Source organism: Podarcis cretensis, assembly GCF_951804945.1.
Source record: "Podarcis cretensis genome assembly, chromosome: 3".
In the NCBI taxonomy this organism is placed as follows: Eukaryota; Metazoa; Chordata; class Lepidosauria; order Squamata; family Lacertidae; genus Podarcis; species Podarcis cretensis.
The window spans coordinates 35,243,832-35,253,889 of NC_137172.1; the positions used below are offsets into that span (position 1 = coordinate 35,243,832).

The 10,058-nt window shown below is 42.4% G+C and overlaps 1 protein-coding gene and 1 long non-coding RNA gene across 3 annotated transcripts in view; both read right to left on the reverse strand.

The window, feature by feature from the left end:
- Positions 1-3,537, reverse strand: part of CLIP4 (CAP-Gly domain containing linker protein family member 4) — a 38,361-nt gene extending 34,824 nt beyond the window's left edge. For both annotated transcript variants that reach the window (XR_013836868.1, XM_079969248.1), the window contains exon 1: positions 3,445-3,537. The gene's annotated coding sequence lies outside the window, so the exon portion shown is untranslated. The remainder of the gene's footprint in view (positions 1-3,444) is intronic.
- Positions 3,538-4,861: 1,324 nt separating this feature from the next.
- LOC307212270 lies at positions 4,862-8,046 on the reverse strand. Its single transcript, XR_013836923.1, has 3 exons — positions 7,942-8,046; positions 6,867-7,008; positions 4,862-5,424 (listed from the first exon to the last, which is right to left on the reverse strand). It is a non-coding gene; the product is annotated as an uncharacterized lncRNA (long non-coding RNA).
- Positions 8,047-10,058: the final 2,012 nt, after the last annotated feature.

Genomic DNA, 10,058 nt, shown 5'->3' on the forward strand with positions numbered 1-10,058 from the left:
GACAAAGCTTGAGGAAACAATTTAAGTGTTGTCATAATGAGGAGCGTATTCAGCAGCCTATAGGTTGGCTCTGTCTCTAGTCAGTACCCGCATCCACAAATCATTCCCCAATTAGGAAGTATCATGTCAAATGAAATCACATTCAATGCTGGAAGGAGCCTAACAACCTATTCATTAAGAATATCAGAAAGACATGCATGTAGATAACAGTCAGGAACTTGTGAACTTGTAAGAAAAAAGGACAGGAAAGTAAATAGCATTTAAGGAAAATGAAGTCAACGTACATCAGCTATGAAGTATAAAGTACAATGGTACTTCGGGTTATGAACTTAATTTGTTCCGGAGGTCCATTCTTAACCCGAAACTGTTCTTAACCTGAGGCGCACTTTTGCTAATGGGGCCCCCCGCTGCCGCCGCTCAGCTGCTGCACGATTTCCGTTCTTATCTGGGGGCAAAGTTCTCAACCCAAGGTACTACTTCCGGGTTAGCGGAGTTTGTAACCCGAAGTGTTTGTAACCCAAGGTACCACTGTATACCTTGCAAACATTTGCAAAACATGCAAACAGTGCAAATGCTAAAACAAAATTAAATACTTTTTTATGACAACTATAGCTTTGCTGTTTCCTTGGCATCTTTCACCTAGATATGGGAACAACTAAAGAGAGGTCCTGAGGAGTGGCTAGAACAACCTACAGAAAAATGTTGCCACAAGCATAGTGGAAATGGATAGTTCAGCCATGAAGACAGGAAGAGGCAGGGTAGGCCATAAAGTTCTCACTTGCTTCACCTTGTGATACTACCTAAACCATCACTCAGTAGGTAAAAGATAGACATGTCTGATGGCCTCATTTATTTCTGCCAGTAAACCCCATCCTCACTGCAGACACAACTACCTCGCAGGAATGCTTGTTTCCATTTACTATAGTAGAAGGAGATTGATTTATTACCAACTGATTATGGATAGAATGGGAAGGACTTCATATATTATGGGATTGGAGTATCCATCCATCTATAGACTGTGGTACAGCATGCCTACTCATAGGTCTTCCATCTTTTTCAGAATTCTTGAAAAAGCACCACATTTATTTATCTGGAAATAACTGCCCTTCATCTGAAGATCACAGTGTAGTTGCCAACATAAAATACAAAATGAGCACACAAAATACATAATAAAACAAAAACAAATGAATAATCCCTGTCCCACGAACACATTTAAAAGGCCATGGAACATTATTCAGCCATGAAATTCATGAACAGAAAGTTACCTGAGCATGAAGCATGAAGTAATTGTAATAAGAACATTCATTATCAAGAGGTCCTATGCTAACAATTTACATATTTTACAAATAAAGAAAAATGATGGCGAGATTGGAAATTGACTATATCGCAGAGAAACTTCAAAGGGGATCTGAAGCTCCCTTTTTTTTTCTCAGTACAGAACTGCTTACTTTGGATCCATAAGATGAACTGAGGATAACTGTATTGAATCTCAAAGACAAGTAAGTAACAGCCAGTCCTGCTCCCCAATCCCTTGGCCATCTTTTAGAATAAGTTTTGATTTTCATAATCACCACCTGAAAGCATGTTATTGAAGATGCCGAAAAAGTAAGCAAGCATATAGCCAGCACTTACTGGATGAGTTTCAGTTATTTGGCTTGCTCAATAAGTGGTGATCACAGATTCCATTTCCTGGATTCCCTCAAACTACGTAGCCTGAATCAATTTCTATGACTTGGTGACTGCAGAAGTCAATGCTATTAGAAACAAAAACTTAGCTTTCTGAATAAATTATGAAAGAAAAACATTGGGTTATTATGTACCACTGAATGCAGTACAACCCACAACGAACTTTTCCACATAGAAGTTTCAGCACTACAGTTTCAAATGTCAAATGTATCTGCCAAATGTGATTTAATATCAAAACTAAATAGCACTTACATTACACTGCATAGTAATCTAAGTAAACACGAGAAGGCAACCACATGTAATCTACAGAGCCATGAGCAGCACAGATTAATATGTCCTTTAAAATTAGAAGTCTAATTTGACATGGAAAGTGTTAATTAGTTTTCACCTGACAGATTAAAGGAGGCTTCTTGTTCTACTAATGAACATGTGATATTTGTGCATGTTTAGAGAGCAGTCGTACCACAGTAAAAGCATACACAGTAAGTAAAGTGATTTTATAGTATAGAGAAGAGTTAGAGATACTACCGACTGAAAACTGTTGTGTTCCGGAATACTGTAATTAGCCAAACTTGGTAGTCCATGAGAGAAACTAACTGGTATTGGGATTATATTGTGAATATATGGATAGTATCTCCATGAAATCCTAGCCATTTATGCTAAAAATTGTTATTGCTGCCTTATTTTGTTTTTATTTTTTAATATAAATAGTAACATTCCCACCTAGTCTACTTCCCTTCAATAGTAAACTACAAGCAACTGCAGTGTCACTCTTTTCCTCTTACAGTACTTCCACTCCGATTCAGAAGTTCTGAGAAGCTGATGTTGTTTTTTAAAGTGGTGCTTAAATGCAAGCCCCTCTATGCAAGCCAGCCTCTAGATTATGCTAAAGTGTGACTTTTATCCCTGCTGCTGCAAAGAACAAGAGGTGGGGGGGGGGGGGTCCGAAAGAGAGAGAGACCTGACACATACAAACTGGCATTACTCCAAGCTCACAATTAACTAAGTCAAAACAAGTAACACTGCCTGCAAAATTGCTTTGAGGAAGGTGGGAAAGGGGGGGGGGAGAGACTCTGAAGGGGAACGTTCACCAAAAGAATGCAGCAGTTCTATGCGACAAAAAATACAGAGATTGGAGGGGTGACCTCCCTTAGAGCAAGGGATACATTTCAACCTCCCCTCTCCCTAAGCATGTGTATCTTATGCCAATGCCTTTTTTGCAAGCTCAGGCCCCAATGGGTCCCTCCGGAGCCCACGCGCACAGCAACGCAAGCCCCTCTCTCTGCACTTCTCGGAGGATTCTCGCGTCCTTCCCGTCAGCTGCAACCCACACACCTTTGCCCTTCATTTCTCCCCCCACTAGAAGTCACCTTTTCAGAGCCGCTTGACTCCCCACCCCCCCAAAAAAACCTCTCCACAAATCCACCGGCAGCGCTATTTCCCCCCACCAAGGACCATGCCTACAAACTCCACGTGGGCGTGCCAGAAAGTGCTCCGTTCAGACGTTCCCCGGCCCCCTCACCGCGCCACGCCCCCCCCCCACATCACATCACAAAGGTAGGCTTACCTAGGCCGCCCCCTCCAGCATCTCCCCCCCCCCCTCGCCTTTGGGGCTGAGCAGCAGCACCGCCTGCCCAGCCCCCTTCCTCCCCCCCCCAGCAACACACCGGCCTCCCCCCTCCCCAGAGACAGCCGGAAAGGAAAGCAAGCCAAGGTGACAGCGGCTCCTTCACACGCCCCCCCCCCGCGCGCCTTTACCTGTCCTCTCCGCCCAACGGAGGCTCCCTGAGACAAGGGAGAGGAGCGAGGGGAAGGATGAATCCCCGTTCCCTCCAGGCGCCGCCCCCCCCCCCCCCCGCCATCCCTGAGGCGCAGCAAGAGGTCGAGGCGTTAGGCCCCGCCCCTTCACCCTCGCTCTCAGCCAGTGAGCGGCCTTGGCTCCGCCCCTCTGCTTTACATACTCGACCTTCTTCCACTTTCGGCTCCTAGGAAACGGCGCGTCAGGCCACGCCCACATTCGGTGTGTGTTTGTGTGTGTGTGGTCTTTGGCTCTCTTTCCCCCCCTTCCCTCCCCACGCGGGCCTCGTGCGCCTGCGCCTGCGAGCATCACCTCTCTTCTTCTTCTTCCTCCGCTTCTCCTCGCTAATGAAGCGGATGAGAGGCGAGTGGGGGCGGGAGTCTCGCGCAGCCCGCAGTGGCTCGGAGCTCAGCGCGCGCCGCTTCGCGCGGCCACCGTTGCCGCGTTCTCCGCAGTTTGGTGGTTTTCTGCAAAAATGACAATGCGGCGGGTTGGGTGAAAGCAGCAAGCCCGGCTTGGAAACCGCTTCAAAGGCGTCACAAACGTCGCAAAGTGCACAGGGTCGCAGTCACAGAAGCAGTGCAAAAAGCGCCTTGAAGCACCGCAAATTATTTATTTTTTTGTTCAGTTAGTCATACCGAAAGGAAAACTTAAAATCTAACGCAGATAAAACCGGCAAGAGAGAATGACATCCTGTGCAACAAATACAAAAAGCAATATAGGTGTGTGTTGTGTGTGTTCACTAGCAGTCCCTTAGAACGCTGCAAGTAATGGTTCATTTGCTCAAAGCAGCCAGCGGTGTGTAAGGAAATGTCCACAGTTGTTCGTGGTGCCCAGCACTTGTGGCCTAAAAAGCTGACAGTGGAATGTTTACATAATACTGCAGTGTCTTTTTCTGAAAAACAAACTGATTTTAAAGCAAGTCATTTTGACTTTTCATTATTAAATTACGCATATCAGTGTTGGTGCTGCGATACACCTTTCTAGCAGAATCTGCCATTGGATCTTGCTCCCTAGTAAGTGCAGAATTGCAATGAAAAGTAAAATACTGGCCTTGAAAGCTACAAACAATACAAAAAAATGAGTAAGTTTCCATAGTGCATGTGCATATTTATTCAGATTAATGGTGCTTTCTCTCAGCTAATTTTAAATTTTTATCCTTGAACTACAGCCATATATGCAAACAGGCTACAACCCAACTTCCCTGGGAGTAAGAATCTTCAATAAGATGAATTCAGTAAGACCTAACTTCTGAAACCAAACGTGCATTGGTTGTGCTTTATATGCATGATGTGAGTTTCAGAAGTTAGGTCTAAGTACATTACTTCCCTAAAATAATCCTAGGAACTTTGGCTTTCCCCTAGTAGGGCTACTGTCTCCAGCACCCTTAAACTACAGTTCCCAGGATTCTTTGGGAGAGGACATTTGCTTTAAATGTGTGGTGTGGATCTAAGTCCCTTGACAACATTGGCATTTATGGGTAAATGTGCATAGGATTGTAGAGTTAGAAGGGATCCCGAGGGTCATCTAGTCCAAACACCTGAAATTTAGAAATATCATCTAAAGCATCCATGACAGGTGGCCATCCAACATTTGCTTAAAAACCTCTGATGAAGGAGAGTCCACAACCTCCTGAGTGTTGCATTACCAAGGTATCTATTTACATTTGATAAGGGGTGTGTGCACAAATAAAACTGAGGTTAAGAATCAGACTATGTTAGATTTAAATGAAGCCTATCCCAGAAGTAATACTTTGCACGAGTACAGCAGATGGGAATGGCAACCCTGGGTCTTGAACGCACCACCGCAGATTGTAAGCACGGACATCATATGATTGAATACCTCCAGCTGAGACACCACCATCCACAGGGAGGCAGCTGAGTTTTTAAAAGAACACCCTGACGTTCAAGTTTTCTGTGTTCAGGGAACTGTTTGGAATTCTTTGGAGAAAAGGGTGAGATAAAAACCTAATAATTAACAGCAGGAGCTCCAGTCTTAGTCTGAAGTGGTATAGTCAGACAGATTTTACCATCTCACCCATGAGAAAGAAGCCTTAATGCCAGGTAGTTATTATAAAATTACCTCCCCAGCCAAGATTTTTTTATTGGGCGCCCCAAGAAAGGCAAGATGAGACTGGTAACTTGCATAGCTTGTTAGAGCAGAACAGTGTTTGGAAATAGTGTTGACTTCTGTTTGCACTGTTTTGTAAGAAAACAAGGGTTGGGCCCCCACACTTAGCAAAATCTACTGCTAATTCTGAAACTAAGTTTTATGGTAGGGTGTTTAGACATGAACAGCTAAATAAGCAGTAGCACCAGACTAGGGAACATGAGAGAATTTTAAAATACTTGGAGGCTAATGGTAGGATTCTGTAATCTGAATACTTACATCACACTAGAGTATTTATTTATTTTAAAAAATTTAATACAAATATCTAATAGTTTACATAAAAGCAATAAAAACACAACAGTGACATTCTGTAAAATTTCCTAAAAACGAGATCGAAACTATACATCACAAAGAAAATTGAGCAGCGTACAAAACAGATAATTAAAAATTAAAAACTGAAATCCAGGAAAGCTTCGGTAAAGATATACTTTTCAAAGAGGCACCTAAAGGTAATTGCTGTCTCAGCCTCATGAGGAAGGTCTTTCCAGAGGGTGGGTGCTATCACTGAGAAGGCTTGCTTCTGCATTGTCACCAAGTGACAGTCTGTTGGTTGTGGTTTACCAGCAAGGTTTCCTTGGGAGATTCTAAAGATCATCCTGGTCTCTGCCCAGGGAGGTGGTCTGTTAGATGTCCAAGCCTTAAGTTGTTCAGGGCTTTCAATGTCAACAACAACACCTTGAACTTGGCTCAGTGGCTAAGAGGCAGCCAGTGTAGATCTCTCAACACTGGTGTAATGTATAAAGCTGGGTGTCCCATTAAGCCCCCTAACCAGATTGTCACTCAGCTGTGATTCACCCTTTATTTATGTAAAAAGCGGCAAATTTAGTGTTCAAGATATTGCTCAAGTTCCATTGTCAGGGAGGCTCTTTTGTGCTGTGATGAATCATCAGATAATTACGGGTTTAACACATGAGAAATAGAAAAAACACAGCTGTTTTCCTTGTTCCACGCAATCTACATTGACATTGATTTGCTGATTTGCTTTTAAGTGAAGCAAACTCTTGTACATGAGCTTGCAGCTGCTAAGTTCCTCTCACTTCCACTCCATGCAAAACTAATGGAAGTGGGATGCCGAATTAATTGGCTGGATGCCCTGAATCAGCCTCTAAATGTGTACTTGTACACACCGTGAAGGTGTTTCACAGTAAAACATCTCAGCATACCTCATTCGATTTTGTCTAGTTAAAGACTAGTATTGCAGACCTTTACTGACCTGCATGAAGAGAACATGAGGCTCCTACTGCTTTCAGCACACTTTATAACACCACTAAAACATATCGCCATTCTAATAGTCTTCATCCCAGGGGGTTTTATAGATAATCTATTTCACTTCGTACTGCAGACAAGCGGTGTACCTGTAATGGAGCGGACAAAAGTGACCCAATTATATTGGAAGACACAGAGGAAGCAGATAAGGAGGAAAGAGACTCCATCTGATTTGATTCTGAAGTATGTTTTAAGGTCCAAAAGGGAGAGATCCTAAGAAAGTAGGGTGTGTAAAATTTGCTTCAACACCAACTATCATTGTCCTGTACAAAAAAGGAAAAAGTGGATATTGTGTATCAACACAAAGACACAACCTGCATAGGGAGAGAGTGATCAGGAAAGTTGTTCTCTCCTTAACAACTGCCTGCATATTGCACCAGAAAGATACCTGCCTCTCCATTTGAGAATGCTATTTTGCACAGCACATAAGTGTGTTAGACCCCATCTGAACTACACATTTAAACATACACCTTTAAACAAGGATGACTTTCCTTAAACAATCCTGGGAACTGTGGTTTGTTAAGGGAGCTGAGAGTTCTTATGAAACCCTTATTCTCCTCAGCCAATTCCTCTTCCCAGGGAATTCTGGGAATCGTAGCTCTGTGAGGGGAATAGGGATCTCCTAACAACTCTCAGCACTCTTAAAAACTACAGTTCCCAGGAATCCTTGGGGGGAGCCCTGCTGCTTTAAATATATGGTGCAAATGGGGACTTAGATTAGATATATGAGCTGTGGATTCTCTTCCAACCCAGTAAGTGTTTGATAATATACTCTCTCACACTGGAAATTTTCCTCACAAGGTTATTGTAAGGTTACATGGGATGAGAACTGTAAAAAATAATGCATACGTTGAAAAAGTGATAGATGCATAATTCATAAAGGTGGTATATAAATGTTGTAAAAAAACACAATACCAAATCTCCCATGCCCTGTGAAAATGTTCATGAGACTAGAATATGTAAACAGATTACATTTCTGGATTGTATTGGATGTAAAGTAGATGGAACCCATCCAAAATTACCTAAAGGGAATTTTCATTAGACTAATCAGCTGCACCAGCTTGTCTTCATCCAGTTCTTGGCACAGAACAGATTAGTAAATGCAACCATGATGCCGAGATATGCAATTCTGGTGAATAATTCATAGGCCACCCAAGAACTGCTGCAGGTATTCTTGTACGCCAAGTCAAAGTTAAAGGCAAAAAGAAGATATTGTAGCCAGACTATAGGAGTGAAGAAGACAAAAAGAAGATTAAAGGATTAAACAAAATATTACTTTGCTGTTGCATAACTTTTTATTTTTGAGGATGTTAGGTATTTGACAAACATTCATATTAAGTTTGTGTTGGGAAGATGCAAGACCAAAGGCAGGAAATATTTCTGGCCCAATGGTCTATATTCTTATCTCCTCCCACCCTGCAAGTCAACTTTGACTGGTAGGCAGCCCTACCCATTGCCTTTTTTCTTTAAAAAAAATGTTTAGGGGTACTCTCCTCTTGACTTAAGAAAATCACCATTTTATAGTTCAAATCAGGAAAAATAAATACAGTAAATGGACAAAAGTACAAAGAACATGCATTACCTCATATCACACAGCTGGCAGCTCACAGTAACTTCCACACTGGCATGAAGTTGTGTGCACTAACATCTTCCCTCCTACTTCCAACTCCTACTTCACACATTAAACGCTCACCTCCATCTGAGACTCAGGAAACACCATGACAGGAAATGAGGCTGCCATCGGGGGTAGCAACGGAATTGACGATTCACTGGCCCTACCCATCTGTCAATCATCTGATGTCATGATGATGCCAGGTGACTGAAAAGTGAGTGATCCCACCCATCTGTCAGAGTTGACCTGTGGGAAGGGATCAGCTTCACCAGCGCATTCCTCACTGTTTTGAAATTAATAGCGTTCTTTCAAATTATGTTCAATGGCACCAGAAAAGGCAGCATGACATGTGCAAAAGTCATATTTGCAGATTATTAAGCAGATACCAACTGCCTGTGGATAACCATGGCTATTCCAATTTTTTCTTCAAAAATATAGCCTCGTCATCTTCCTCATTAGTATTCAGACAGACAAACTGTCATCCATGTATCATTCAAAGAACTCATCAGTGCATCTCTTGGTAGATGTGAAGTTATAAACTCATCAAAATTTAATCTGAAAAACAAGGAGAAGATCTGTTGCATAAATATGTTCTTGTATTTTTTTGCACAGGTGAGCAAACAAACATTTCATTTCCTTCTGCACCATTTCATCCTCTCCTTTAAAATTTCTGCCCCACTTCAGCCCTCCTTCAAAATTTCCATTCTTCTGTCTGCTCCTCTGTTTGCTGCAACAAAGCTTTAGCCTTTAATCATCACAACAGTATCCTAAACCATTAGTTGTTTTATTTTAATCTTACAGCAGTCGTGTGGGGTTGGTTAGACTGAGCGATAGTGACTTGGCCACAGCCAAGCAACGGTGTGAAGTGGGGGGCTGGCGCACCACCTAAAACCTGAAATCAATGCCACAGAAGCACAACAAGATTGTATTACTTACCACATAATTTTATAACTTCAGTCGGGTACTGCTTTTGAATAATTATTTAGGGTTGCATCTAATGTTATTCCTACTGTGAGTGGGCTCACACAGGCATGACTACCTTTGGTACACTAATTTCAAGAGATCTTCTCTGAATCAAACTCTTGACATTTACAATCTTGTGCAATGTAGCACCATAGGTTTGGGGAAGGAAAGGGTGGCTGAAGCACGTGTGAGACGCATCAGAAGGAAAACTGCTTTGACGTTGCAGGTCAGAAAGGTTGGAGACACTCTCGAATGCATGACCTAAATAGGCTTTTCCATCGCTTACCTCTTTTGACTTGAAGTGCTGTGCTTTCTTCCTGATTGACATTATCCTCCCAACGTCATGCTTTGCCCTTGCACGTGTCCATGCAGTGGTACTTTGCCATTCAAATGGGTATTTCCTGGAAGAACTGCCTTACAACTGACCCTTTTTTTTTTTTAGGATTGCAAAAGCAGCAAGTGCACCTTAGCGATGAGACATCGTGGGGAAATGTATTGTAATGTGTAAGTACCTAATTTGTCAAATGCAGCATGTAACAAGAAAGTCCTTTTATAAATGCAACA